We start from the raw sequence: 27,224 nt of genomic DNA, 5'->3' as shown, positions 1-27,224 counted from the left end.
GAAAGTATGTAGAGGCTGTTAAGTCAGAGCTCGAAAAAATGCAAGAGGCAGGGATCATTGTACCTGTGGAGCACTCTGAGTGGTTATCACCCATGGTGACAGCGCCTAAGAAGCAGTCCAAAAAAATCCGGTTGTGCGTAGATTACCGCGCTCTGAACAAGGTAACTATCCCATATGGTTTTCCCACACCTTTCACTGAGCGTGTGCTCGAAGATGTAGCAGAGCATGTATTGTACAGTTTCATGGATGGGTTCAGTGGATACAATCAGTTGGGTATCCATCCAGGTGATCAACTTAAAACAACCTTTGTGACTCCCTGGGGTATTTTTATCTACACTAGGATGTCGTTTGGGTTGAAAAACGCTCCACCTTCCTTCAATCGAGCAGTATATCATATATTCTGCCCTTTACTTACGGATCATCTTCGCATCTTTATGGACGATTTTTCGACCTTCTCAGGTGCCCAATGTTCAACCCCAGTGGAAAATCTAGAGGAGCACCTTCCTCAGCTCTTTGCTGTATTCCTAAAGTGCAGAGAGGCACGCCTAAAGCTCAATCCTAACAAATGTCATTTTTTGGTCACTGAGGGCACACTTCTAGGCCATGTGGTGTCTGCCAAAGGTTTAGCACCTGACCCAGAGAAGATCGCGGCCATCTTGAAGTTACCACCTCCCATCAACCCGAAAGGTGTTCAGAGCTTTGTAGGCCACACAGGCTATCATCGCAGGTTTATACGAATGTATGCAGAGGTGGCTCAACCATTAACCCGACTCACTAGTGCTACTGTACCCTGCAAATGGTCAAAACCTGAGGCTGAAGCATTTGCATACCTCAAAAAACGCCTCACTGAAGCACCCAATTTAGTGGCTCCAGATTGGTCTCTCCCTTTTCATGTGCATACTAATGCCAATCAACTGGTTATGGGGGTTGTGCTGACTCAGCCTAGTAAGGAGTACAAGCTGGATCGCCCTCTTCACTATGCAAGTCGTCTGCTCACCAAAGCAGAGCGCAACTACAACACCACAGAAAGGAAAGGTTTGGCTATGGTGTATTCTTTACAGAAGTTTCGTCATTACTTGCTAGGGGTTCACTTCACTATCATCACGGATCATCATGCGCTACGCTATCTTTTGAATAAACCCCAAGTTGCAGGAAGAGTTTGGAGGTGCCTACTAATATTCCAGGAATTCGATTTTGAAGTAGTTGTTAGTCCAGGAAAGCGGCATGTCATGGCCGACCATCTCTCTCGCATACATACAGGTGCGCCCGATACTGGGGTTGATGCTGACTTTCCAGATAGTCATCTCTTTAAGGTCGACATGACCCCAGATGGTATGGAGATGTGTTACATCTGCTCTCTACTGCCCTATATCCTGAGAATGCTTCTCCCTTGCAAAAAAGAAGCCTCTTGCTGAAGTCTAGACCCTTCTCTTTGATTGGCGGACAGCTCTACAAATCTGGGCCAGATAGTGTGCTGCGCAGGTGCGTCTCTCCTCATGAAGTAGAACACATTCTGGAAGATGCACACAGCGGTCCTACAGGTGGTCACTACCCTGGTCACATCACAACGCAAAAAATCTTACAGACCGGCGTATGGTGGCCCTATATATTTAGAGATGCTATTGCTCTTGTCAAGATTTGTGATGTCTGTCAGCGATGTGCACCCAAGCCTAGCAAGCAATCCAATCGCCCTCTGCAGGTATCTATGGCGTGGTTGCCCTTTGAGCGATGGGGCTTGGACTTTGTTGGTCCAGTTACTCCACCTGCTCAACCCCGGAATCGTAAGTATCTCTTGGTAGCAACGGATTTTGCAATAAAGTGGGCCGAAGTGGTAGCTACCATAGACTGTACAACCGCATCGCAAAATTTTTGTATGAAAATATGTTTTGCAAGTTTGGATGTCCTCTGGAAATCACCAGTGATCGAGGTATCATTTTGTCAACGAGCTGACCTCCACACTCCTCACGAACTACAAGATTTTTCATCGCAAATCTTGCTCTTACTATCCTAGAGAAAATGGGCAAGCTGAGAGCACTAACAAAGTGCTAATCGCGCTTCTCAGGAAAGCTCGTCACCTGCATCCAACTTCTTGGGCTCGAGCTATCCTCGGCACAGTTTGGGCTTATCGCACCTCCTTCAAGGCAACCACTAACTACTCCCCATTCCAACTAGCTTTCGGTCTAGAAGCAATTGCCCCATATGAGTTCAACTCAGTTCAGCAAGAGTGGGAAATGCTCGAGTCACAGCGGGGATTGCTTCCGCAAATCTCTCGTCTCTGAATGTTAGAAGAAAGCAGGATGTTAGCTTCACATGCTCTCCAAGCCGAGCAACTTCGTCGCAAAGCGTGGCATGATCGCCATCTCAAAAAGCCGAAAATAACGCAGGGAACACGGGTGCTACTCTATCAAGCAAAGTATCTGAAAAAAGCTAAGAAGGTGGTCCTAGCCTGACAAGGGCCATTCATGGTACAAGAAATTTTGCCACAAGGATCAATCCAGTTAGTCACTTTGGACGGTGTTCCATTGCCACTGGTAAATGGCTCCAGAATTAAGAGCTATTATTCCTCTGTAAGTAAATAGTCTACAACTCCATCTATAATTATCATGTCTAATAGGTTCTAATCTCTCATCTCTCTCCTCCCCACTACCTTTCCACCAGAACGGGTGTTCTGTTACTGTCTCTGTCTCTGCAATACTCTCAGTCTCTGCTATGCCTGTAGAAGTTTCCACCTTTCCTCCTAAGGTATCCTTTCTCCACTCAGTAAACTCAGTAATTGGGGTATTGTCTCGAACTTCTTAAATCCAATCATTCTTTCTCTAAGTGTTTCTAATATCTATAATCAGTGTTATTTGACGTTCTCACTAAGGTCTCTCAAGTTGAACTCCTCACCTAGTTTGTTTTGTGATAGTTCCTCTAAGATCACACGCTTCTCTCTGTAGCACGGAGTTGTCTGTCTTTATTGTATGCCCTTGCCATCTCTACTCTCTACTATCCCAATCCGGCACCTTGGCCTTGATGTTTTCAAACCACATCCTCTGTTGTCTTTAAGACAAACTTCACCTCTACTTACTTCAAGGCGCTATAGTTGCAGACTCATCCCAACCGACTAGCAGGCTCCTGTCCTCCCCACAAGAACAACCGAAACTGCAAGTGTATCACCCAGTCTACCTCTACTCTAATATGTACAGCACTATGGAGAGACGCAGATTTCTGTTTCAACTTGAGGACTATAGTGATTATGATGTGATGTTATTTACTTTGTCGAAGGTCACTGTGAATGCAGGAAGCCGACTCGGGTGGGCTATTGTGAAATGACGACTCTATTTATTTAAGGTTGCATAAGCATGTTACATCGTTGGTCATTATAGCATCACACGAGATCCAATTGAGAGAAACACAACTGTTAAGAACTATCAACAAGGCCTATTCTAATCAGCAGCAGAGAAAGTTCCATTGGGTCTTCCTCCTACTTATTATGCAAGCAAAGGTCGGAGCTTTCATTATGCATATGCCACTCTACCCCACCGATGGAAGAGGCTAAACCAAACAATAGAAACATCACAATGGCTTGGCTTGCAGTTGTCCGAGCCGAGCTACTGCAATTTTTTCAAAGAAGGGAAAAGTCCTTTACCAGGTAATTGATCCCAGGTATTTGATCCGCCTCTGCATTCTGAAATAAGTTTTACTCCCAATCCCTCTCTATCCCCCAATTCGCCCCCCCCCCCACCCCCCCCCCCCCCCCCCCCCCCCCCCCCTCCCAAATTCGAACTATTCCCTCCTTCCCAATTCGTCCTACTCTCCCCCTCCCAATTCGCCCCCTTTTCCCCAATTCGTCCCCCTCCCAATCCCAACTCGCCCCTCTCACAAATTCGCCCCCCCCCCCCCCCCCCCCCCCCCCCCCCCGAATACCAATTCGACTTAACCGCCCTCTCCATATTCGTCCCCCTTCCACTCCCAACTCCCCCTCTCCCAATTCGCCCCTCGCCCTCTTCCCAGCTCCTACTCCACCAGCGATACCTACTCCTAGTGAGCCACCTATGCCTCTTGGGAGTCCTCTAGTATCATCTTCAAGGGTGGCCGACACTACTTCTACGTTACACCTTTCGGAGAAAGTATTACAAGACTTCCGGAATGCTATCGCCACCATAGATCTTGGAGCGGAACAGTCAGCTGCCACGCACCAGCGCCACTCTGCCATATACGCAGCTATGGAGGGATCTCTGAAGGTGGCCGAAAGTGCCATCTCTGATCAGGATGCTATGATTTTCGCGCTATAACAAGCTTTGAAAATAAAGTCAGACATCATTGAAGACCTTAAAGCACAAGTACAAATGTTTCGGGAAATGCTTCTACATGGAGATAGGTCTGTTGAGGCCTAGGCCCAGGCCCAGGCTCCCAGGCCCCCAGGACCCCAGACCCCGGCCCAGGCCCAAGCCCAGGCTCATCAAGCTCAAGCTCATCAGGCTCATCAGGCTCAGGCTCAGGCTCAGGCTCAGGCTCAGGCTCAGGCTCAGGCTCAGGCTCAGGCTCAGGCTCAGGCTCAGGCTCAGGCTCAGGCTCAGGCTCAGGCTCAGGCTCAGGCTCAGGCTCAGGCTCAGGCTCAGGCTCAGGCTCAGGCTCATCAGGCTCAGGCTCATCAGGCTCAGGCTCATCAGGCTCAAGCTCAGGCTCAGGCTCAGGCTTTGGATGGTCCACCATTGCATACTGCAGGTCCTTCTCAGCACTTTATGGGGCTCTACACATAGCCTTAGGCTCCAGTTCAGTACTACAGTCCACAGTACCCTCAGGGGTATCAATCATCGCCATCGTCCCACATGCATAGCGTTCCTTGCTGCTACGGTGTTGCTGGTGCACACCGCCATGGCTGTGTCACTCGTCATCCTCAGTACACTTTCGGAAAGGTGTTACCCTCTGCCTGCAGTAGCTGGCGACTCCTTTTACAGGCGGCCAGGTTATGGACAATAGAGCCCAGCAACCTCTACAAGCTCAGCAGTCCCTACAACAAAGTTCCACCATTGATTTAATGGCTCCACCTCCGGAGACTGATCCTTCGAGTACAGTTATAGCGACTACTCTTTCTTTGGGATGATGATTGACAGTCTTTCACCATGACAGTACAGTAGTCATTTATTATTGCAGTTCGGTCTTTTAGCAGTTTCAGTGGTTCTCTCACCGAGACGGTGAGTGGTTTCGTGGCGGGCAACCTGTAGCTGGGCTACAGTGTCACTTTCACAGGACACACAATTAGTACAGTTGGTCTGGTCTGGTTCACACTAGACGGACTCTCTGGGCTGGACAGTGACACGTGGCAGGCATACGGACGATGGTCTAGTGGACATCGTGGCCAGGTCACCACCATTCAGTTTGGGGATAGACTTAGATGGCTAATATTTATGAGCCGTTGGTGGCTGTTTATGGTTGTACATATAAGTAGGAGCTGTTGGGTCATATTATCATCTACTTGATATATGGTCCAATTTCGTCGTTTTGAGTTGGAGTCTATACACACAGCACGTCTTCACCATCCCTGCACATCTGAGCCTCGACACCCCATTGTACCTGTGAGTCCTGGGCTGGAGTTGAGTGTGCTACCACGCCAGAGTCTGTATCAGTTCTTTGAGATGGTCAAGTCATATGTTCTGGTCTATTGTTGTGTCTCTGTGAGCTTAGTTGTTGTCTATTGTTCGTTGTCTATTGTTCCTTTGTTTTCAAACTGTTTTGAGTGAGATATGAGAATAGCGGAATTAAGAGAATTAGAGTGAGCATTTTTGTGAGATCACTTTGAAAACATAGAGGGTGAACTTAATTGATGGTAGCAACATAAACATAGTACTTGATTCACTTGGCATGAACAATAATTTTTCAAGAGAGAGAATATTAGAGAACATGACAATAGTTGAGGACCGGATTTACTTGGACCCCGTCCCCCCTCCAAAAGACATTTGTATTATAGATTCTCCTATCAAGAGAGACTTGGTACAATACAATTTTGTGTTCCTTGCAACCTTGGTGATGCTATGAAGATGTAAAGATTCATGCCTCCCAAGTATCACATAAACTTTGCAAAAAGCTTTAACTATCCCAAGCCTCAGTCCCAAGGCCTCAAACACCTTCGAAGGTGGAGAGAGCTAGCAGAGAATGAGGGTAGGGAAGAGGAAGAAGAATCATTCATAGGAGAAAGAAATAGTTTCTCACTTATCATCACTCTTCTTACTTAGAATAGCATAATAGCATAGTGACAAAGATGAAGAAGATGGCAAGCTTAAGCATTGAAGCATCGCTCTTGGTTGGATTTGCATTCCATAGCCAAGAGTGTTGATGTAAGCTCTCCCCTTCTCAACAACCTTGGAGAAGGAGATGGAGCTCTTACACTTTGCCCTCCACACAATGAGAGAATGTGTGTCTGTGTGTGGGAGAGTATACTCCCTCTCGAGCTTGGCCCACCTCTCTCTCTCTCTCTCTCTCTCTCTCTCTCTCTCTCTCTCTCTCATATTATTTAATTATATCATTTGGACATGTGTCCTCTTTTTCCTCTTTGAGAGAAAGAACTTAACTATTTATTTGTATACATCTAAATTCTCATTGAACCACTTTAAAGCTTATTCAATAGTATTCAAGCACATCATGAAGGCCACATGTGGAGGATTTTGACATGTGTCTTTTATGCTTCTTAAGTCATTTGGTTTGAATTAGACAGTTCAAGCACTTAGTCAATTAAGCATGGAAACCATTTATGCCTCTTGAGAGTTTATCTTTTGTCACGCACATTGCACTGAGGAGCACCCACTGTAGAGAGCACGACACACTATCCGCGCTACAACTTCTCAGGATGTAATTTTATTGCAGGTAGATATAGCCAAAGCTTTTGATTCGGTTCACTGGGATTTCATTTCGCAAATCATTTCTAAATTGGGTTTTCGTCCTAAATGGGTCAACACTATCTATTGGCTGTATTCCGATGCCATCACTCGCGCAATCATTGCGGATGGTCTTACTAACACTTGGGGACTTGGTCGATCTGTTAGACAGGGTTGTCCGCTCAGTGGTTTATTTTATGCAATTTCCACTCATCCATTGTTTCTCTACATCGAGAAAATGGTGGATGCTAGTCTACTGCATGGATTGGAAATTGCTAGCAAACCTTCTTTCCTTGCTCAGGCGTATGCAGATGATTCTTCTTTTATGCCTAAAAATGATTGGGAGGATCTTCAAACCTTGATGAAAATGTTATCAGATTTTGGATTGGCAGTTGGATTGAGTATTCACTTCAAAACGTCCACCTTGCCGCCTCTTTAAAGTTGTGATTGGCACTCTCTTATGGCCTGGACAATTTGTAGCAGGCTACAGTGTCACTTTCACAGGACAAAGTTAGTACAGTTGGTCTAGGCTGGTTCACACTGGACGGACGCTCTGGACCCTCTGGCCTAGGGAGTGACACGTGGCAAGGTACCGATGGTGGTCTAGTGGACCTCGTGGCCAGGTCACCACATGGCTGACATTTATGAGCCATTGGTGGCTCTTTATGGGGGTACATAGGAGTAGTAGCGGTTGGTGATCGTTATCATCTTCTTCACCTTTGGTCCAGCATTGTCATGGAGAGCAGTGAGTCTATACACAGAGCACGTCTTCACCATCCCTGCACATCTGAGCCTCGACACCTCCATTGTACCTGTGAGTCCTGGGCTGGAGCTGAGTGTGCTGCCACGCCAGAGCCTGTATCAGTCTTTGAGGTAGTCAAGTCCTATGTTCGGGTCTACTGTTGGGTCTTTGTGAGCTCTGTTGATGTCTATTGTTTCCTTTCTGTTCAGTCTGTTTGAGTGAGATTGTCACGCACATTGCACTGAGGACCACCCACTGTAGAGAGCACGAGACATTATCCGCGCTACAGGTGCTCTCATTTTGGCGACCACGATGGAATCTCAACTGAAATCTCACACTGTGAGGTGCAAATCTTGAAGCTAGTTGGGTCTATCTAGCTTCGCCGACCTTGCCTTGCACTGTTCTCCTCTCCCCTCCTCTCACCTTGTCCAACCTGTGCTCGTCCCTGGTCTAGTTCTCCTCGACCCTAGTCTAGACCTCGTCCCTGGTCCACCCTGGTCTAGACCTCGTCCCTGGTCAAGCCTGGTCTAGTCACTTGCCTCGTCTAGTAGAGTCTAGACCAGTCTTCAGTCAGTTTAAGGTCTTCTTACCCAAAGCTTGGTTGGGTTGGTGGTCACTGCATGACACATACAAGGCGGTCAGTCAAGCATCAAAGCGCACTACTAAGCCCTCTTAAGCACTACAACAGAAACGACCCTTGGAACATGTTAGAAGTCCATCAACCTCATCACCTATACCTCCACATACGACTTCACCCATTCCTCCCTCCGGTTCCACATCTTCCAGATCACCTTCGCAAGTAAAGCTCTCTCCTATTCTGCTACAGCAGGCTACTGAGCAACAGGTTCAGCAAGGGGCCATGGAGCAGTTGGCTAGCATTTTGGCTAAGGTAAACATATCAAGTTCCTGACATTCAAAGGACTCTCTTCAGAAGATGCTGACGACCATGCAAGGAGGTTTGTATCTCTCTGTAGGGGTCGTGGTCTTAACAAGGAAGATGCTTATTTGGTACTCTTTCCATCTACCTTGGATGGCTTAGCAGACAAATGGTACAGCCAGTTTGCAGAGAACCATTTTGCAACTTGGGCAACCTTAAGATAACAGTTCTGTGCAGCTTTCAGGCCAGGTGACTACCAGGAGAAGGTGTTGGATGAGTTGGCCAACATGGTGCTCCAGCCAGAGGAGACTTTTGCAGAACTTATGACCAAAACCAAGTCTCTGGTTGCCAAGCTTCCCCAGCAACCAGGTGAATTTATGGTTAAGAATTGGGTAGAGAAGGCGCTTCCCAAAAGTTCTCAGCAAAAATTACGAGAGTCTCCAACCCGACGCCACTTTGGAGGAGTTCATCGCAGCTGCTACGCGAATAGAGGGGGACTAGGAAGCTGTTCACCAACCCCTCTCACATAGAGACCCCCTCTGTGTTTTTGGAAAGTCCTTCTGATCCTTTATCTTCTTTACGCAGGGAACTGGAAGCCCTAAAGTTACAGCGAGATCTTCAAGAGGAGAGGTCCTGCTCTCTTAGACGAGAGAAGCCACCACATCACGAGGCATTGGAACAGATTAAGCGTGAGCTAGAAGAGCTCAAGTGTCAACAAGAGACTAAGGCTACGGTTTGGTGTAGCTCATGCCGCTCTGCAGGGCACCCTCCACAGGAATGCCCCCTTCGGGTTTACTGCCACTTCTGTGAAAAATCTGGACATGAGGACAAGGATTGTTACTACCTCAAAGGATTGCGACAAATACAACAAAGTCTTGGTCCTACTCTTCAGCAAGCGCCAGCGCCTGCATCCAACATGGTTTCTCCATGTGGTCATCCACACCATATGCCACCTCTGTTGACAACCCCTCCTATGCAAGCTATGCAAAGTACTTTTCCGTCTCATAGCTTTTATCATACCCATGCTCCCTCATCCCCTCAAAACTTCTATGCCTCCACCTCCAACTCCATGCACCAGGAGCAAGGACCACCTCGTCCGTCGACTCGCCCTTTAAATCGGCCTATTTTGTGCTACAAATGCTGGGAATATGGGCATTACCAAAGCAAATGCCCCCTGCCAGAAGGGTCCCCTCCTTGCCGTGATTGCCCTGAATCGAAGGATCACTACAGTAAGGATTGCCCTAAACTTCGTGCATCCACGGCTTCGAACTCAAGTCAAAGCCAGAATGATTTTGCCTTTCCCAAGCTCAATTTGATAGCAGTTAGCACTGTTTCTCAGCCGCCCCCTTCTACCCACGTGGTTACCCCTAAAAATAAGCCGCCACAGTTGGCAGAGGAGCCATCGGGCGTCCTCACCCGAGCCCAGAGAGCCGCTCTCGGTCTTAGCATTTCAGCAAGTTCAACCACACCACAAATTCTCACACCAATGGATACCCTGCCTGCAGCTGTTAACAAGCCATCCCCCAGTGCCATGAAAGAATCCAAATCCTTGCTCTCTGATATTGATGAAGCTTTCTTGGAAGCAGTTTCCGATCTTCAGAAGATCAAGGTACCAGAGGAACAACAACAGGTAGAAAAAGAGAAGCGTACAGCAGAGACAGTCTTGAAGAACACTTTCCAACAAGTGTTCCTCTATGACATGTTGCGGCTAGATGCGAGATTCAGAAGTGACACCCTTGCAGTTATTCAGTCACTTTACCCTGGAGCAGGTCCTAGTGGCAAGCACCTCCCAGTGCAACCGTCAGAGTCCTATATGATATCCAATCCTGCTGCTCCACTCACTGATTATAGAAGCCCTCGCCTGACAGTGTCCGTTTGGGTCAGAAATTCTCAGGAGTGATAGTGGATGGTGGATCTGGCATCAACCTGATGCCCGAGTTCACTATGTTAGCTCTAGGTCTACAGCCTAGTCGCCATGCTCCCTTCATAGTTACATTGGCTACCCAGTGGGCATAGTGGACAATGTGCCTCTGCAGGTACAAGACTTTACTTTTAATTTGGATTTTGTAGTGGTTCGTCTTCCCCAGGTTTAGGGCGGATTTCCTTTGCTCATTGGAAGACCATGGCTGCGACACACTAAAGCACTTCATGATTGGGGAACCAACGCAATGTGGATACAGACTTCTGGCTCCTCGATGCAACTCATTCTCTTCGAAGGTGGTATGGATCCCGTGGTGCAGCAAGTTTCTTTGTCAATGGAAACCAAACCTGAACAAGAACAGCCTACTACACCTGAAGGGTCAGATGAAGATCTGCTCGAGTGGTTGGAGGCTACCAAATCTATGCCTTGTTATGGAGTCTCTATTCACTCTTGGCCTGAAGATACACCCTCCTCAAATGTCTCCACAGTCACTAAACCTAATGTGCCAGCTCAAGAGTTGAAGGTCACAGAAGATACTCCTGATGCGCTCTCGGTGAAAGCCCTCTGGATGAAAGCCGTTGAATTTGGAAAGCCTATGAAAAAGTCTATAAGCGAGAAGAAATCTCCCCTACATGAGTTCACCACCCATCAAACATCAACCCCTGTGGTGTTTGCTTCTCCGACCAGAACAAAGCTCTCCTCTGTGTATAGCAAACTCCCTTCACAGAGCCCATGCTGCAAGATAAATTCTAAGATCATGCTAGCTGTATTGCTCCTGATAGCTGTGTGCTCCTTGTTTGCCCCTATCTACCCTCCCCCTCTCCCCCTCGCCCTCGCCCTACCCTCCCGCTCGTCCTAGTCCCTTCCCCTCGCCCATACCCACTCGCCCTACCCTCCCCCTCACCCCCTCGCCCCTAGTCCCTCACCCCCTACCCCTCGCCCTACCCTCCCCCTCTCCCCCTCGCCCTAGTCCCTCACCCTCCCTTCCCCCTCTTCCCCTCGCCCTCATCCTACCCTCCCCCTCACCCCCTCGCCCTAGTCCCTCACCCTCCCTTTCCCCTCTTCCCCTCGCCCTCGCCCTACCCTCCCCCTCACCCCCTCGCCCTAGTCCCTCCCTCTCGCCCCTACCCACTCCTACCCTCCCCTCACCCCCTCGCCCCCTACCCCTCGCCCTACCCTCCCCCTCGCCCTAGTCCCTCACCCTCCCTTCCCCCTCTTCCCCTCGCCCTCGCCCTACCCTCCCCCTCACCCCCTCGGCCTAGTCCCTCCCCCTCACCCTCCCACCCTCGCCCCTACCCACCCCCTCACTCCCTCTCGCCCCTACCCTACCCTCCCTTCCCCTCGCCCCTACCCACCCCCTCACTCCCTCTCGCCCCTACCCTCCCCCTCCCTTCCCCTCGCCCCTACCCACCCTCTCCCTTCCCCTCGCCCCTACCCACCCCTACATTCCCCTCGCCCCTAACCAGACCCCCTCGCCTCTACCCACCCCCTCCCTGCCCTCGCCCCTATCTAGTGCCAATTCGGCCCCCCACCTCCACTGTCTATCCTCTTCTCTCTCTCCTACAAGGAAATGGAGACCTCCTGAAATAAATAATCAATCAGCTCTCTGGCCTTGTTTCCTTCGTCACGAGCGATGGTCAGTGACACAAAGGGGCAGAGCAATTTTGTGTAATCTTATCACAGCAGCCAGCTTGAGAGCCTTTTTGGTTGTTTCCTTGGGGCTTTCAAGCATTCACCTGGTTGCCATCACAATGCCGTTAATGCTTTTCATTCTGCCATTAAGAGGGAGCTTAACCTTACCTGCATTATTACTCGAGCTTCTGATCATCCCTCTTTTCGACAATTTCATCTGCAAGTGCGGACCAGGTCATTTTCTTCTCACTATGGTTATGGAGGATAAAGATACGCTGGATCCAAACCGTGCATATCTCTTTGCTAAGGAGCCTCAGTCTGTTTTGCCGATTGGGATTCTTGGACTATGCAATCATATTGGGTTCTTGCCTATTCAAAGGCTTAAGGCGTTGCAAGCAGGACAGTGTTTTACTCCACTTTTGAGGCATGTAAGGTCATGGTTGGGCCTAGCACCTGCTTCAAGAAATGTACGGATGTAGCACCTAGTGGTTTTCTTTCACAGTTTTTTCAGTATTCCCCTCATCGAGATGGTGAGCGGTCTTGTGGCGGGCAACCTGTAGAGCAGGCTACAGTGTCACTTTCACAGGACACAGTTAGTACAGTTGGTCTAGGCTGGTTCACACTGGACGGACCCTCTGGACCCTCTGGCCTAGGGAGTGACATGTGGCAAGGTACCGACGGTGGTCTAGTGGACCTCGTGGCCAGGTCACCACATGGCTGACATTTATGAGCCGTTGGTGGCTCTTTATGGGGGTACATAGGAGTAGTAGCGGTTGGTGATCGTTATCATCTTCTTCACCTTTGGTCCAGCATTGTCGTGGAGAGCAGTGAGTCTATACACAGAGCACGTCTTCACCATCCCTGCACATCTGAGCCTCGACACCCCCATTGTACCTGTGAGTCCTTGGCTGGAGCTGAGTGTGCTGCCACGCCAGAGTCTGTATCAGTCTTTGAGGTAGTCGAGTCCTATGTTCGGGTCTGCTGTTGTGTCTTTGTGAGCTCTGTTGATGTCTATTGTTTCCTTTCTGTTCAGTCTGTTTGAGTGAGATTGTCACGCACATTGCACTGAGGACCACCCACTATAGAGAGCACGACACATTATCCGCACTACACAATTACTATCTCCTCGGGATGTGATATGTCACCTTGGTTATCCAGTTGGCTGGTTTATTACGTCAAAACAACAAATGGAATGGGTGACTACTAAACTAACACATAAGCTTCGATATTGGAAATTGTCTACATGGCCACTTCATGTACGTTTACGCATTGTGCAGTCCATTGTTATGGCAGATGTTCAGTTCTATTTGCCGCTATTATCCTGGACGCGTAAAGACATTTTGGTTTTTATGTCATTAGCAATGGAAATGCTATGGAAAACGCATGCTGATTGCAAAGCTTTACGTCTGTTGAAAATGGAAATGATTTGTACACCAAGAATGCATGGTGGGCTTAACATCTTGAACATACATTTTCATCGCTTCGTGCGCAAAGCTACATTGCTTGCTGATTTTTTTGCACAAGAACAACCTTGGTCGCATATGCTGGCTAACATGTGTACTTCTATGAGTACCAAAGCATATGGGGATTGGATCACAGATCATTGAGAGGTTATATTGGGCCATTTTGAGGGCACTATACCGGCATGCCCTCATTCTACAAAATTGATCTCGGATTGGAAACATGTACTTTCTCAGGTCAAATGATCTGGAAGATCTTCTTCGAGTGGTAACTCATTGCGCAATGAAAGTATTCACTGGTCTGCGGTTTTTGCAGTACCTTTGGCAATTTCTCAGCCAACCAAAGCTTACAATCTGATGAAATTGGGTATCAGTCGTGTTAAGGATGTGATAGATGATAATGGCTGCACATTATCTTTTCATCATGCTCGTCAGAAATTTACTTTGGGCATGCATCATCGTCCTACTTGGCGGGATATAGGTATTTTGCTTGCTCCTCTTATTCCTATTCCGGTTTTGAATGAGGAAGACCGGCTTACAGACTGGGAACTCAGCAGTAACTCACCAGGATCTAGATCTATATCTCTACAAAACTGGACTTCAAGGCAGATTTATCGAGCCATTCTATCTGCGCCATGGATACAATCTCATGGCAATCTGCTTTGGCATATGCAGAAATCATTGTCTTGGTGGAAATCAGTTCTTTCTAAAAATTGAAAGAGCAAGTTTCCTTTAAAGAAAAGATTGTTTCTATTGAGATGTACGCTCGGCATATTAGAAGTGGGCAAACTTTTGGCCTCTCGTCGCATCGCTTCTTGGGCTTGCAGACGATGCTCGAACAGATTGGAATCTATTCCTCACCTTCTTTGGTTTTGCCTTGATTCACGAGATTTCTTGCTCATGCTTTCCAAGCAATTACGCTCGAGGTTTCCTTCTTCCACTGTTGGAAAATAATTTTGGGTGTTCAGAAGGTTCTCCAGAGAGATTTGTTTGCATGCGCTGTTTATGCATTGGGTCAGATATTGGGCCTTTTCGTCAATATGGTCCCAAAGAAATGTGGCTCTCTTTGAATCTCGCCAATTCCAGCTCTATGCTCATTTCAGAGGTTCCCTACGACAATCAATCTTTGATTGTTGTAGACTGAAAGACATGGATGTCATGTCTTTGACACTTTTCCATGACTGTTTTTGATTTGGAAGTGTGCTTCCTCACAATTGCAACTTCCAAGAGTTCGCGTGCGTTTTTGTATCTGATCTTTCTTGTGGGTTTTCCTCACTTTGAGGTTTCCCACATGTAATTAATCTAATAAATTTACAACAAACAAAAATTGTGTGTGTGTGTGTTACGGTTTGCCTTGGAAGTTGGTGATATCACTGCAAAGATACATCAGCTTTCTTATGAATGCTTTTAGCTGTTTTGTACAGTCGGACACTTTTGTGTTCCTTCGCTTGTACTTCATCTTTTTGGTGGGTTTTCCTCTCTTTGAGGTTTCCCACAGATAGATAAATCGAATTGATTTACAAAAAAAAAAAAGCGTGTGTATGTGTGTGGAGTCTCGCATTTGGCAGAGTCATCTGCCTTTGAAGGAATGTGTTTTCTTGTGGTGCTGCTTGGTGGGAGCTCTACCTGTTGGCAGTGTGTTACATGCTCGGCATATTGCGTCTTCCAACTGTCCCAGATGCCTTGAAGCTGAGGAGACCGTGCCACACTTACTGTGGAGTTGTCGTCACTCCAAAGCCTCCATTCGCCAAGTGTCAACTGCTCTTCGGCTTCGTTTTCCTTCCGGCCCTTTTCATAGACGCTTTTGTCTTTTTGGAGTTTCTCGAGTCACCGCAATCTCAGTTTGCGGTGTTCTTCAGCTGGATCAGAGTTTGGACTATGTGGGCCATCTGGCACCATAGGAACTCCTTAATGATCCAAGGCACTTCTGTTGATCCCTTTCCCTATTTCAAATTATCTCTTGGTCAAGCGCTGCATTTTGCCTATGACGGTGGAGACATCACTCTTGATACCTATAGGATTTACTTAGATTGTTTTTAGCCTTCGGAGCCTCCTAGTGCTCCGCTTCTTGTATTCTTTTCTTTTCGTGGGTTTTCCTTGATTTGAAGTTTCCCACTTATAATTAATCAAAGCAGATTTACAAAAAAAAAGTGAGTGAGTGTGTGTGTGTGTGTGTTATTGGATTGCGTACACTGGCTTGCAAGTTTATTGATGTTGGTTCGCCATGAGCTTCAGCCTATTCTGCTATACAACGATCCACATGGCCGGTGGATGGTTGTACAGTATTTTTTGAATGGTCGAGTTCATGAATTTGGAGGTACCTATGCATACACAGCCTCTAGGCAAAGAGCTGCTTTATGGCGAGAAATTTCGTCTCACCCCTAGACCTCGAATACATTTCTTTGTGGAGATTTCAATAATACCCCTGATTTGCTTGACAGAACCACAAGAAATTCACATATGTTGCTTGCAGAGAAACACGAATGGGATCTTCTTTTTGCCTCTGCTGAAATGATTGATATATGGCGTTGTTTGAATCCCGATGCTTCTGGTTTTACCTTTCAGCATGCTGCTCATTCTTCTTATAGAGCACAATTCGATCGTTGGTACTTGCTTGATGGGCAACAGTATAAAGAATTTGTATGTGACATGAGGATAGATTATGCCGTGCAGCTATCGGACCATTATCCTCTTTTGCTGTCTTTGTATTTTGGACAATCTCTTTGTGATTGGCCTCTTCACAGGAAATACTTGTTGCATGTTAATAATGCCTATCTTACTCATGAAGTTTTTCGACACACGATTGCTGATATTATTCCCCTGCTGCTGGCTCATATGCATATTGATTTGGACGTTGCCTGGTATCGTTTTATCATGACAGTACAAAGTGTAATTTGTGACTATGGCACGCAGTATATGCAGTTCATCCGGGGGAATGTCGTTGATGCGCAACGTGTTAGTCAACAACTACAACAGTTGGCTGACTTTCGGGTCCTGTCTGACTCTAAAATGATGGAGCTATGTGAAGCTAATGTGTGTATTCAGCAAAATGATAAGAGGAAAATTGCTAAATGGCAAACGCGTGCACGTCAATAGGCTTTTATGGATAAAGGTTGTGCTTTGAAGAAATTTTTTAAGCATCTTCATCATTCAAGGGTATCACAATCAATTAAGCGGGTTATGCTTCCCTCGGGTGGTTGGACTTCTTCGAAGCGGGAACTTGCTGAGGTTATGGTTTCACATTATCGTCACGTGTTTGCTGCCCCATCTCAACCACCTTTGGTAGCTTGTCGAGCGCCTCAATTGTTGCTTTCTTATGTTCGTCCAATCCTGTCTTCACAGGAGGCACAATGCCTTGAGGATCCTTTCTCTGCTTCCGAATTGCATGGTGCCTTGCTTGCATTGGGCCGTTGGAGATCTCCCGGTTGGGACGGACTTACTGTGGAATTTTTCCTCTCCTTTTGGGATGCTCTTAAACAGCCCCTTCTTTTCATGTTAAATGCGGCATGGGAGAAACAAGATCTGTCAGTATCATGGAAAGAGGGCTTACTTAAATTGTTGCCCAAGCAAGCGCTTTGTGAGCAGTTCTCTCATTGGCGGCCCATAACTTTGATGCTGGTGGTTTACAAGATTTTGGCTAAAATGTTGGTCCACCCCATCAAGGACTATCTGTTTACAGGACTTCATCAGGCTCAGTATGGTTTTATTCCTCGTCGTCAAATCATGGACAATTTGGCTAATGTTATGATTGGCATGGAGTATGCTGAGTACATGCGACAAGATGTGTTGGTCATGCAAGTTAATATTGAAAATGCCTTTTGACATTGTGCAATGGGATTCATTGCTGCCACAATGAGGTGTCTAGGGTTTGGTCCTAAATTGGCCAATGTGGTTTATTTCTTCTATGCTTGTAGTACATCTTCGGGGATCCTGGAGGGGGAATTGACAGAATCGTGGCCGCTTGGTTGTTCGGTTAGGCAAGGTTGCCTCCTTATCGCTTTGTTGTATGTTATTGCCACTCACCCTTTGCTGATGTATCTTGATCACTTGACCTCTACGCAGCGTCTTCATGGTTTGTAGTTACCATCAGGTCATACCTTTATTGGGCAGGCTTATGCAGATGACTCATTGTTTATGCCCCGCAATCAGCAGAGCGATGTTCAAGTGATTATGGAAGCTTTGGAATTGTTTGCGATTGTGACTGGTCTTAAAGTCAACTTTCGTAAATCAAAGCTTTTGCCACTTCGTTCTTGTGATTCGCATGCTCTGTTGTGGCCAGGAGAGACTGTTCCTCCACATGTGATCACCAGGCATTTGGGTTATCCAATTGGATGGAACGTCACTCACACGCAAAAAGTGGATTGGGTTATGCATCACTTGAATGTTAAACTGCATTACTGGAAGCTTTCTACTTGGCCACTGCATGTTCGCCTGCGAATTGTTCAGAGTATCATCATGGCATATGTTCAATTCTTTTTGCCATTGTTGCACTGGCCTCGCCAATGTCTTGATTCTCTCATGTCGACCATTTTGTCTCATTTGTGGCGAACTCATGCACACAAAAAAGGCATGCGTATGATATCAATGGCAAAACTTTGTACACCAAAGCACTTTGGTGGTCTGAATATTTTGGACCTGCATAGGCATGTCCTTGCTAGGAAGGCTATGCTTTTGCCTACACTTACACAACAATCTCAGCCTTGGACTCTTATGTTTGCACACTTGAGTCAGCATGTGGTTACATCCTCATTTGGTCACTAGCAATCATCCATTTGCGGTGTGGTCTTTGGTAAGATGGAAGGCCATATTCCTGGATGCCCGCTTGCTTCCACCTTGCTCTCTGCTTGGAAACAAGTTACGATTCATCTATCATGGCATGCTCAGAGGGAAGGAAATTCACTTCGCTTGGAGAGCCTTCACAAGAGCCGGGCCTTTTCTCTTACTTTGGTTGACCGCTCGCCTCGCCAAGCGTATTTCCTCTCCTCTCGTGGCATTCGAGTGGTTGAGGATGTGGTGGATGCAGCTGGTTTCACTTTGGAGTTTCCATTTTCCGCCGTTTTGGATTGGGTATGCATTATCGCCAGTTCTGGAGAGAATTGCAGCAAATGTTGATTGGTTTTTTGCCCATTTCACCTTTAACTGATGGTGATCGCATGTCTAACTGGAATCTTCGGGAAATTCCCTTTCAAGATATTTCTGTTGGCCGGGCATATGCTCTTCTTCTGCCTAACCATGGCTTGCTGATCATTGCAACGCTCTTTGGCACATGCATAAATCCGATATTTGGTGGAGAAGGATTCTATCTGCATTATGGAAAAGCCATTTGCCGTTGAAGGAGTGTTTGTTTCTTTGACGTTGTTTACTTGGTGTGCTCCTTGTGGGTACCTTTCTTAGGATCCACCATATCCTCCCTTCATCCTGTGTCCGTTGCTCATCTGCCGAAGAGGATGTTTGTCCCCTCTTGTGGGATTGTTGTGTTACTCGAGATTTCCTTTGTCAGGTATCTGCGTGTATGCGGCTCCGTTTTTCCACGACGGTCTTCCATAAACGATTTTGGGTTTTTGGTATCTTCTCACCGGCATTGCAGCGCTTTGCTATCTTCTTCATGTGGGTCAGGTTTTGGGCTTACCGGAGCCTGTGGCGACGGCGTAATGGCTATATGTTCCATCGCATTCATGCAGATCCCCTGCCTTTCTTCAAGCTTTCCCTTAGGCAGTCTTTACGGTTCGCCTTGGAAGTTGGTGATATCACTGCAAAGATACATCAGCTTTCCTATGAATGCTTTTAGCTATTTTGTACAGCCGAACACTTTTGTGTTCCTTCTCTTGTACATCTTTTTGGTGGGTTTTCCTCTCTTTGAGATTTCCCACAGATAGATAAATCAAATTGATTTACCAAAAAAAGTGTGTGGGGAAAAATTGTGGAGTACCTGCGCATTCTGCCTGCTTGCGCCATGTACTAGCTATCTGTCTGCGCACCCTACACGAGCTGACCTGCTCCAATCCTGCGCAACCTCACCTACACGCTCTGAGCGCGACCTGTCCAGCACATTCTGTGCGTGATTCGGAATTCCTCACAGTTGTACCCCCTCAGGATGGTGGTTTTGCCTCTGCGCACTCAGCACTCATTCTCTGCACACCTCATCTGCTGGTTTTTGGTGGATTTTAGTGAGCAGCTGATGTTGTATCCTCTCTCAGTTTTTCAGAGGTTTGGTAACCGTCTACAGTGTGTCAAGATCAGAAGTGGAAAAAGGAACAGCATTGAGTTGATGTATTCTTGTTGTGGTTTTGGGTGCAGTTTTTGTACAGAGCTTTGGTAGCTTTCCACAGTTTCCAACAGAGTTTTTATGGACGTTAGTTTTTGTCTAGCGAGGTTTTGTTGATTTATGTTCGACACTCTGTGCGTGTTTAAGCGTCGGAAAGCAATGGAACCTGCTTCGGAGGCAGCTTCGAAGATTGAAGCTTGCTTGTATGCGGATTTCGAGGAGGCTCGACAAAAAGCCTAGAATGGTCAGGTGCCTATTCTTGAGGTGTGCAGGACCTCATGGACCCATTGGCGCAGTATGCTATGAATGCAATGATCCTATTTTTCCCCAGGGAAAATGCCTACTAAGAAAGATGTCGGGCAATGGGTTGATTTTCTCCTTTAGTGACAAGCTGTCCGCGGCGTTTACTTTGGTGCGCGTGGATTTTATGAGGTTCTGCTCGCAGATACGAAAGCCAGAAACCTGTTGCTTGAGATGTCTCCCCTCTTCTTTAATACGCAGATGACGCATGTTTTGCCGTGGGCACTCACTAAAGATTACCAAAGCCTTATTCATCACAAATGCTCGGTGTGGGTGGAAATTGTTGATTTCCCTTTCACGTGGAGACATTTCTTGCCGTTGTTGGTTGTGCAGCTTGGTAAGGTGATTTGTCCCCCAAAACTGGATGCGAACACCAATAGGTTTTGCATTCTTTGGGACACTGCGCCAATTCAGGTGAAATGAAGTTGGCCTTGGCTCCTCCATCAAAGAAGATCAGGGCTTCTTGGTCTTTCACTTTGCCCCAAGCTCAGCAAAGTTTTGTACTCTCGTCAATCGTGCTTGGGTCAGTATCCATGCAATCTGGTACCAGTCCTGCTTTCATCTTGCCTTTTCATCCACGTTTCTCAGCTGCTTTCGAAACCTCAGGCCTGTCTTCATCCTTGTTGTTCTGTTCTTTCGGTGCCTTGTTAGGGCACTTCGCAAAGATGTGCCCCGTATCCAAAGCACGTCCCCTCTTTGATGTAGAGAGCTCTCTCTGAAGAGTGAGCTTGGGTTGTGCATCCTTTTCTTTCTTTTCTGGGTTGCTCTTCCTCTTTCTACTTTTATTGTTCGAAGTTTGTTCGGTCCTTTGCATCTTGATTTCATCTGTGGGGTAGGTCAAACTCAGAGTTACCCGGAACGCGGAACGGGAACGACGACGGGGACCCTCGCGAAACGGGGGAACGGCCAGGGGTCGGGAACAGGAACGGCGCGGAACGGGAGGCATAAAAAACACCCAAATAATGCTTGAGAAGGGAATGGGTGTGAGGGGGTTCTTTTTAATTTTTGAGTCCTTGCACACTAAAAAAACACCTAATGTTCACTGCAAATTTGCAAAAAACTGCCTATTTCTTCCCATTTTTGAGAGTTGGCCGTTCCGAGGCCGTTCCAAGATCAGGTGGTCACCCGGAACGGCAAAACGTTCCGGGGCGTTCCAACTTGGTAGAGGGGGAGGGAACGGCGTTTCAGCCTTCTAGGGCCTACGGAACGCGTTCCCCGGTAACTATGGTCAAACTGCCTGAATGAATGGCAAAACCCCATTTCGCATGACTCATCAGTTCCTGAATGGAATCTGACTTTTCCTATAAGCACTGATCTCGGATCTCTGTAGGAAGTCCCAAGGTAAACCGCTCAATCTGTTCTTTGAACGAGATCTTCTTAAATGAAGAGGCTGGTAACAAAAATCTCCAGAATCTCTCACAATATGCGTCCAATGTATCCTTCTTGGTCATCCGAAAATGGTTCCAAGCACTTCGTATGTCGCGCTTCGTACTCCCGAGTCAACCAAGAAGAAATAAAGAGCCTTTTAAATTTCAGCCGTTTAACTGGCGCTGTCTTGTTAAATAGAAGCGCGGACCACCAAGTTCGAGCATTTCCGTTGAAGTAAGAGGTAGCCCTCCGAATCTTGGAGTGCTTTGAGTAACGCCCTCCAGAGAAAGCTATGTCAAACTGCTGTATGAAGGCCAAAGCCTTCGAAGCATTTCGATATCCAGAAAACGTATCAAATTTAATTGATTGTCTACCTTCTTTAAACTCTCGAATTTTCTTGCTTTTATCCTCCAGAAAGTCATACTGGTTGGCTTTATAGAAATTCTTCTTCTTTGCATAAAAGTTGCTGTCGTCAGAGTCCAAACTATCCGAAGACGAGTCCTCTTTAGAACTGTCAACAACTGGGCGAGACTTAGACTTCTTTGCCTTTTTCTTGCCATTTCCGAAGCTTTGCTTTTTGGTTCGTTTTTTTCCTTTTCTGCTTTCTTTGCTCGAGTAAGAGGAGCTAGAAGAACTGTCAGAAGAAGAAGAAGAATTGGGTACTCCTTCAAATCCCACATGCTTCTTCTGCTTTCTTGCCGAGGAAAATGTAGACTGACAACCCAAATATCCCGGGAAGTCAGTTCCTTTCTTCGGCTTTTTGTCGTCCTTTTCGGCTTTGTTTTGTGCGTCAAAAAGCTGAGAAATCCGTGTATCAACCACCTCTTCTAATCCTGCTCTGTAAACATCCTTGGAGTAGGAGGTTTCTTGAGCGCCGGTTTGAGGGGTTGTTCTGTGGTTTTCCGCCACTGTGAATGCACCTCCTTGAAGGAGGTCTGGGTCATATCACAGACCATCAGAGTTTACGCTACTTCTGGTCACAGAAGCAGCTATCGGAAAAGCAGATGCGGTGGACGAACATCTTGTCATAGTTTCACTTCCAGATTTTCCACGTACGAGACAGAAGAATTTGGTGGCGGATGCTTTGTCTCGGAAGCCGTTGGTTCTGGCTATTTCCGCGATTCATCATAGGAGCTTCAAGGGCCACAGATACAGATTTTGTAGATAATTTCACTCGAATACGGAATAGGGAGTTAGTAGCGGGATATTCCATTCGGGATGGCTACTTGATGAGGAAAACCATGCTATACGTTACACAGCCATTGAGGGAAAAGGTTTTAACCAAATGCCGTTGTCCACCTTTTACGGGTCACCGCGGTATAGCTACCACCTTGAAAGGTGTGGAGAGATACTTCTTTTGGCCGGGACTCAAGAAGGTATGCAGTTACTTGGTATGCCAAAAGGTCAAGTTTGACAGGCATAAAGCACAGGGATTGTTACAGCCTTTACCCATACCCACCCGCTCCTAGGAAAGTATTGCAATGGATTTCATTTTTGATCTCCTGAGAACACAGAGTGGTCATGATGGTATCTGGACTGTTATTGATAGATTTAGCAAGCAAGCTCATTTCATTTCACTGAAGAAAACAGTCAAGCCGGATCACTTAGCGAGAATATTTGTGGCCCAGATCTTCAAATTACATGGCATGCCTGAGACTACTGTCCACGACAGGGACCCCAAATTTCCGAGTTTGTTTTGGAAGGCAATTTGGTAGAACATTGGCACGCAGTTGCAGTTCTCGTCATCGTTCCACCCACAGACTGACGGGTAATCAAAGATTGCCAATCCAGTGGTACTAGATTTATTGAAGTCTTACATCTCGGATCAAAAGACTCAATGGGAAAAGTATTTACCTTTGGTGGAATTTGCCTACAATAACACGATACACTCTTCGACGGGGAAGACACCATTTGAGATTATTGAAGGTGCTACGAAGGTTCCACCCTTCCTAAGCACAAAAGATAAGATTTTTGAAGCCGATGAGTACACGCGTGACTTGGACACGACTTTTGCCAAGGTCGGCGAGGCTTTGCGGAAATATCAAGAAAGACAGAAAAAGGCAACAGATCGCCATCATCGCGATTTGAAATTGAAGGAGAACGATTGGGTGCTCTTACGTTTTGAGAAGGCACGCCTAAGAAAGAAAAAGGGAAAGGAGAGGCTTTCTCCAAAGCTTAGTATGCGATATTGCGGACCTTTCCAGATTTCGGAAAAGATAAATGATGTCTCCTTTAGACTGAAGCTGCCCAAAACTTGGAAAATTCACAATGCTTTTCATGTGTCTCCTGAAGCCTTTTAAAGGCGATGTGCCCAAAGATGGGGAGCCTGATGAGCAACCCAAAGTGGAAGAAAACGAGGAGATCCTTGTTCCAGAACAGATATTGGCACATAAAGACAGAAAGATTAAGGGTAAAGTGATAAGGCAGTTCTTGATTAAATTCAAGAACTATCCTGCATTGGATGTGAAGTGGATGGAGGAGGAGGACCTAGCAGATACTCCTCAGCTTGTGAATCTTCACCTTGAAGCTTTTGGTTTAGCATAGTCTATTCCAAATAGAACCCCGAACTCAGGCAGGCGGAATCTGGTGCAGCGGGTATGCACAAGAGGGGAGTCGCTCCACTCCTTTGTCAACAGATTGCCTCGATTTTTGATATTAAAGTCACTAATGTCTCTTTGAGTTTCAGGGATACTGTGAGCCGACAGTATTTTGCTGTATGACTTTATGAACCGGAATTCCCGATAATATGATACTGATTTGTTCTTGACTTGACTAAGTGTAGGAACTGATAGACGAAATGACTGCAGCATTTTGGTCTGAACGACCTCGATAGACATGGTTGCAATAAGGATTAATCAATCGGGCATCTGTGAGGTCCCGACTGGATCTAGATGCGATTGCTAAATACGTTGCCGATAAATCATGGTCTGAGATCCGAATGAATTTTGAATGTGATTGTCATGTGATGTCCTGTGATGTCAAGTGATGTGACTGTCGACTAGTACATGTGCTAGATGTGTGTTTCTAGTGCATCGGTACTAACAGTCAGTGTCTGCTAAGACAGTTTATGGCTTCTGTCTGTTTTGCAAGCGTAATCGAGGGCGATTACAATGCTTTCAAGAGGGGGGTATGTCACAAACTGGTGACGTGGTTGGCCCTTGCAGCGGCTTACACACACTCCCCAGCATTGCCACGTGGCAGCAGCAATACGGCCTTCCGTGATTTGCGGTGCCATTTGCGGCAGGATGCTGACATGGCTGAGCGTACGGACCTCCGTGATTTACAGGCAGGAGTACGGCAGCCTGCTTTTTGAGCAAGGAAAATCCTACGCAAGCTGAAAAGAGAGAGCTTTTAGTTTTGCTTTATTTTAAAACCTATTTTTAAAAGTATGGAAGCTTTTGGGGCTCTGCTTTTGGCATCCCTTGTAGAACCTTTATAAGTGTAGTTGGGCTCCCACTTCTCAGAGCATCTGGACGCAGAGTCTGAGAGTGAGACCTAACCACTCCTGTGTACTTTGTGCGACTGATTAATACAAAAAGAATACCGAAAGGGGCGCCAGTCTTTGGGGCCAATATCTCTTGGCACGAAACTCCGCCGGGCCGTGTTGAATCAATTGTGAACTGTGAACTGTTTTGAAGTGAATTCCTCCCGTGTCGTGGTAGAATCTGGACTTGGAGTGTCGAAGTCTGTTACATAATAAAGCCGTAGATGAACACTCCTCCCGCATAGACGACGCTCGTTGCTGCTGTTGCGCCCACCCGCTCGCCATCGCTGCCCCCGCTTCCCCCCCCCTCCCCCCCCCCGGCCCTCGCGCGCCTTCACTGCCCCCTCCCACCCTGCCCTCACTGCCTCAGCCCGCCCCTTGTGTGCAGCCTCAGCCCGCCCCCTACGCGCTGCTCCTGCCCGCAGCTCCGTCCGCTACCCCCCCGCTGCCCCTGCCGGCCCCCGCCGCTGCCTACCCCCGCCTGACGCCCCCCCCCCCGATGCTCGCTCGACCCTTATTCTCCCGTTTTGTATTGCCTCCCTCCCCGCCCCCCCTTTTTTTTGCTCACAAGAGTCTGTCCCCACAGCCTGCTGGGAGCTTCGCGTCCTTCCCGCCTTCTTCGACTCAGCAACAGACACAGATGGAGGCTCTAGCTCCACCACAGAGAGACTCTACCAAAGCCCCCTCGCCAAACCCCGCTGAGCCCACCATTCGACTTGCTCTTTCACGGACAGAGCAAGCGAGCCTAGCCACAGAGGTAGAGCGCTTGTTGCAGGCAACTTCTGTCATCTGCAAGATTCTCGGTACCCAACCCAACAGAGGAGAGCTGCGTGACCTTCTCCAAGCTTGCCTACTTGTAGAGGTGGGCAAGATCTTGGACGTACAGATACTCGGACGAGGCTACTATCAGATCGAGTTTGAGACCTCTGAGATGGCGTCCAAGGTCATCGCCATGAGTCCATTGACCATTCGAGCAGCTCGAGCCCACTTTCGACAGTGGAGACATGGTTTTGACCCTGCTTCGGATGTTCTGGTAGAGGAGGTAGACATCCCCATTTCCGTATGCTTTCCTGGTTTGCGGAGGGAGTACTTACCACTTTTGTCCAGGATAGGCTCAGCGATTGGGACTGTCCTAGAGACACCTCGCACGGCAGCCTCAGTTGCTGGCAAGGCGGCCGGCATTCCCTTAGTTCGCATTCTGGTTAGAGACACTCACACGCTCCCAATGGTCATTCTTCTGCCTCGAGTGAGTGGGGGTTGGTTTAGACAAAGCGTGGAGTATTCGGGTCTCCCGAACCAGTGCTTCATTTATCTACAGATGGGCCATCTTGCGAAGGCCTGACGGAGGAGGCCTCGACATACACCACAGACTCAGCCCCAGCCTGCAAGGGCTGGTCAGCAGCCACAGGCAGAGACATAGTGCACACATGCAAAGCCTCCCTCCGAGCCTGGGGCTCCAGCGGAGGAGGGATGGCTGCAGGTCCGTGGTCGACGACGGCAGGGGCCACAGCGACAGCCTAGCACTCAGAGTGGTACTTAGGCGCCTGTCCAACAGCAGTGGGTTCCCACGGGGAACCGTTTCTGTCCTTTTGACCAGCATGAGGTCCTTGCTCCAGCCCCCACCTCAGCTTCACCCTCGACAGCCCCTCCCCCCTCTAGAGTTCCTCCCCTCCTCATCATCGTTCCCCCGCCTCCTCCCCCCGCCCCTCTTCTCCACCTCTTATCCCTGCTCCTACTCCCCTCCTTCCCGCTCCAGTTCCACAGCCGACTTAGGGACAGGGCCATCTCCAGCTGCTAGGAGATCTCTTGGCAGCGCCTTTGCCACGAGTCGCTTGGCGAGAGAGGGACAGCCTTTCTTGAACCCCCTCTACAGGTACAGACGTCTCCTTTTGCAGCTATTGCTCGTGGTCTGACGAGCATCGACTTGCGGTGCCGATAGGACTTCTTCGACTATGACTTCATTCGTTTTCTCGGCGACCCATCAGCAGACCATGAGGCAGTCTGCTTCAGGGTCCATGTTCTGTTCCTTGCAGCTAGGGGGATAGAGGCCTTGGACTTAGCGGTTGGCTTCTCTTTTCCCCTTTGCAGCAGTGACCAGACTGAGTGGACTCTCGACTCAGTGTTGGGGTGGTTACACACACAGGTCCTAGAGTTCTCTCACCACATGGGAGAACTAGGAGTTACAGACATGCTTCAACCTTTGTGGCCACTGGCCAAGTTTGCGGTGACCCCTCCAGATACAACAAGATGTAGACACATTGTGGTCTACTTCTTTGCCGATACGCAGCGCTTGCCATGCTATGTACACATTCATGAGG

General features: G+C 47.7%; 1 protein-coding gene and 1 pseudogene across 8 annotated transcripts in view; one reads left to right on the top strand and one right to left on the bottom strand.

The window, feature by feature from the left end:
* The window catches only part of LOC147464996 (mitogen-activated protein kinase HOG1-like), a 175,578-nt gene that overhangs the window by 103,735 nt on the left and 44,619 nt on the right, over positions 1 to 27,224 (bottom strand). The gene's annotated exons all lie outside the window — the stretch shown is intronic.
* Positions 13,595 to 14,443, top strand: LOC147464997 (uncharacterized; annotated as a pseudogene).

This window comes from Adiantum capillus-veneris, chromosome 1, assembly GCF_014529385.1.
Source record: "Adiantum capillus-veneris isolate H3 chromosome 1, ASM1452938v2, whole genome shotgun sequence".
Lineage (NCBI taxonomy): Eukaryota > Viridiplantae > Streptophyta > Polypodiopsida > Polypodiales > Pteridaceae > Adiantum > Adiantum capillus-veneris.
Note: the sequence above shows the minus strand (reverse complement) of the source record. Positions and strands in the feature narration are given on the sequence as shown.